The following is a 4,187-nucleotide window of genomic DNA, read 5'->3' as shown; positions in this document are numbered from 1 at the left end:
TTCATTTTCAAAAGTTAAATTGGACAAGGAACTATTAGTATTGTCTTGGGTTATAAGAACTTTGATAAAATCCCATTTGAGGAAAAACTCATCCACAGTGACAGGTTTTTCTCTTTTTAATCCACAGCTTTTTCATTTGCAAACTTAGATAATGGGACCTGTGTTTCTCTCCTCAAACCTTCCCACTATGTGAACATGTAGACTTTGTCTTCCTTTAGCATTCTACCTTCAACTGTAGTTTATTTTTGTAGGAAAATGGGTAAGTACCATTTCTGTTTCCTTTCCTGTGAACTGAATATTCTTTGTTAAGGAAGATCCTTCTTTACCTCCTAGCACTGCAGATACTTCTCTGCACATTTTTGCCTTTCTAAATGGTGTTTTTATTTTTTGTCCTCACACATTTTAAAGTTTTATACAGTCAAATTATCAGTGTTTTCCTTTTGGCCTCTAGGTTTTATATGCAAATAACCTTTGAAGGCATTTGTTGAATGTACACATTTATCTTTAGGTATCTTTAGCTGTAAGTTAACTTCTTAGAGCATACTGTTATGACTATTTGGTTTCTGTGGGAGGGGGATGGATTAGTATTGATGTCCTCTGGGCTGGAAGACTAGAGACATTTTGAGGTTAGGATGTCATACTTCTAGTAAGTGGCTGAGCTTTTTGTATTCCTTAGCAGTTATCCCCTGCAAGACCTTTTTTCTCTTGAGTGTTTTCCAAAGTCAAGATAAAGTGGTTGAGGCAATTAAATAGGAGCTCTCACTTCTAATTACTGGGCCTTTGGAGTCAACGAACCAATTAGAGGCTAAACCTTCCTTGAAATGTTCAGGCCTTGGGGAAGTTGGGTAGTAAAGCAGTATGCCTTCCTTTCTGACAGATGAGGAAGAGGTTATAAAAACACTTAAGCCCTGAATATTATCTAGGTCCTGTCGTTGGCATTCCTTCCAGTATGAATGATACCCTAATAGTGAAATCTCCTACCTCACGTCCTTACCATCCTTCCTCACGTGGTAACCAGTGTGGCCAAGCTGAGGTCCAAGAGAACTATTATCATCGCCTCTACCATCTGAGACTTTCCCTCTCTGAGAACTCATGGATGCTGAGCTGTTGGGACCAAGAGTTGGAGAGGGAAGGTATTGTTGTCTCCTTCATGGTCAATGTCTGATAGGAGCCAAGGTGTTCTGAGTTTTGGAAACAGTAAGGGTTAGTAAAAGGGAAGTAATGAACTGCTTCTGCTGCAGCAGGCATTTGCACAACCCTGGTGACTGGTTGAGGACTTAGGTCCTATGGGGAGGACAAGTCCACTTAAGCCTGACTGAACACAGGTGACATCTCAGTAAACTAGTTTCATTGCACAAGGGTTTGCTTGAGTCTAAAGTCATCCTGAATCATGGAAAGGGTGGTTACCACAAGACTTCGTAAAAATCTTGCCTTAGCCCTCTTAGCCTAAGATCATCTGGGACATAGCTCTAGTCCAACCATATCATTGACTCACTGCAGTGAGGGTGACCACACACTAGAGGAACCATTCATGGTCTTCCTCCCAATGAAAGGAAAATAGAGTTACAGAATTTTGGAGGATGAGGGAATTCAGGTGAAATTTAAATGAAGTAACATTTTGATAGGTTCAACGCAGAACAGGACTGTGTCTGAAATGGGTCAACATGCCTACAAAGTGGACCATGGTCCTATTTCCTAGGAAACAACAAAGTTGAGAGCAGTTTGGAATGTTGTATCCAGAAGCCTCTTTCAGAAACTCTGCACCGGGGCTGTAAATCAAGGTGACTTCTGTTTGAAGAACAACTTACATCTTCCAGGCAAGAAGGAAAGGCTTCATTATAACTAGAGTTTCAAGCAGCAAAGTTCCTGATAGTTTGATTTTAGAGAATGAGGTTTCTCCATGAGGAAGAAGAATGTCCTTGACAAAAATATAGCCTCCTGTCTGTTACTCCAACCTGATGAATGACTGGGCATATTTTTCCTTTCTTTGAGTGAGTGAGTGCTGCTTAGTCTCCTGTAGCTTGCTGTGCCATGTGTAGAGCATCTATGCCATCCAGTCTTTGAGTGTGTTTAGTCAATTCAATCACTAAGTCATATCCAGCAATTTGTGACCCCATGGACTACAGCACATCAGGGTTTCCTGTCCTCCAGTATCTCCCAGAGTTTGCTCAAATTCATGTTCATTGAGTTGGTGGTGCTATCTAACCATCTCATCCTCTGCCACCCTTTCCTTTCTTTGCCTTCTATCTTTCCCAGCATCAGGGTCTTTTCCAGTGAGTTGGCTGTTCGCATCAGGTGGCCATAGTATTGGAACTTCCACTTCAGCATCAGTCCTTCCAATGAATATTCAGGGTTGATTTCCTTTAGGATTGATTGGTTTGATCTTGAGTCAAGGGACTCTCAAGAGTCTTCTTCAGCCCCACAATTCGAAAGCATCAATTCTTCAGCCTTCAGCCTTTTTTATGGTCCAGCTCTCACATCTGCACATGACTACTGGAAAAACCATAGCTTGGACTAGATGGACCTTTGTTGGCAAGCGATGTTTCTGCTCTTTAATATGCTGTCTAGGTTTGCCATAGCTTTCCTTCCAAGGAGCAAATGTCTTTTAATTTCATGGCTGCAGTCACCATCTGCAGTGATTTTGGAGCCCAGGAAAATAAAATCAGCCAAATGACTTAAGATATTCCAGAAAGTTGTCCTACCTGCTGGGACCAGAAGATTTCCTGGAATGCAGTTACTTCTCTTGGCTTGTATATCCTCCCATTTCCCTGTCTCAGACAAGTAAGTGGAAGCCTGTAATGAGCTGTGCAATGTACTAGGTGCTTCAATTAATTACTAATATGAACACAACATCACTTTCTTTGCAGAGCCCGTCTCTATTGGAGGAGATGGATGTGGAAGCAAATTGTTACAGTGTGCTATAGTTAGCATTGAAGAGCTGAACCACCTGTCTTGGGGACACACAGCTGGTGATGATTAATTGGCTGTTTCCAAATGTCTGTTTGAACTGTAATAAATCTTCAGTCATCTGGAGTTTGGGCCTCACATTGGGCTCAAAGTCTGGGCTCAGAGATGAGAGTTCAACTGTCAATTTTCAGAGTGTGTACATCATTCCGAAAGTTTTGTAATAAGGATTAAATAGCTGATAGTCCTGGGGTTTTTATAGTCCTTTCTGCAGTGCCCCATGGAAGTGTGGCTTCCCTGGTGGCACTAGTGGTGAAGAACCTGCTTGCCAGTGCAGGAGACTTAAGAGACATGAGTTCTATCCCTGGATCAGGAAAATCCCCTGGAGGAGGACATGGAAACCCACTCCAGTATTCTTGCCTGGAGAATTCCATGGACAGAGGAGCCTGGTGGGCTATAAGTCCATGGGTTTGCAAAGAGTCAAACACGACTGAAGTGACGTGGCATGCAAGGAAGTGTATGCACAAGTTCTCAATACTTTGCTGTCAAATGGGCTGAAACACAAGTGACCAGACTTTCAGATTTTTTTTTTTTTTTTGAGGGGAGGCACGTTGTAAAGCCCTTGTGAAATGCAGGAAGGTGAGATATTTTGTCTCAAATCACTCAACTGGTAGAGCATGGCCTGTTCTTCTGCTTAAAGTTTTTTCTGGAATGATTTACCCAGAGACTATTTACGCAAAAGAGTCAAGAATGGTGGTTTCTAACTAGTCCTTCATATTCTTAGGGGGCTTAATTCTTAAATATTAAACTAGACCTGCTTTCTCTAGCAATGGTAATATAGCTCTGAGAAAAATAAAGGCTTCATTCCTAAGGAACTCTGTTTCAATTGGGGAGAATGGATGGGGCTGGGAGCACTGGGTCATAAACAGGGTTCTGTTTTCCAGTGTGAACTTTTATTTAAACACTTTTGGGGAAAAAAGTGGCCAAAACATGTTGGAAAACCACTTTTATAGAAGGAAAAAATTGAGTTTGGTGATGCTTCATTGCCTTTTGCTTTTTTCATGTAAGGCCAGAGCTCTGAAAGTAGCGGTTGGAATCCTGTCTTGAATATAACATCATATTGTTGACTATCACCCTTAGTGGAAGCACTTACATCTCAAATTGGAAGGGAAAATTATTCACAAAAGTTGTGCTATATGTTTCTTACCTAGACAGTACCATACACTCACTGATAAATCTATCAAAAGTTCTTGATAAATCCTTACAGTCAAAATTTCCCAAAT

General features: G+C 41.3%; 1 protein-coding gene across 20 annotated transcripts in view; it reads left to right on the top strand.

Annotated features, from left to right (window-relative positions):
• Positions 1–4,187, top strand: part of CADPS2 (calcium dependent secretion activator 2) — a 591,939-nt gene that overhangs the window by 83,893 nt on the left and 503,859 nt on the right. The gene's annotated exons all lie outside the window — the stretch shown is intronic.

The sequence above is a fragment of the Bubalus bubalis genome, chromosome 8, assembly GCF_019923935.1.
Source record: "Bubalus bubalis isolate 160015118507 breed Murrah chromosome 8, NDDB_SH_1, whole genome shotgun sequence".
NCBI classification, from domain to species: domain Eukaryota; kingdom Metazoa; phylum Chordata; class Mammalia; order Artiodactyla; family Bovidae; genus Bubalus; species Bubalus bubalis.
The sequence above is the reverse complement of the archived record's forward strand: the minus strand, read 5'-3'. Positions and strand labels throughout refer to the sequence as shown.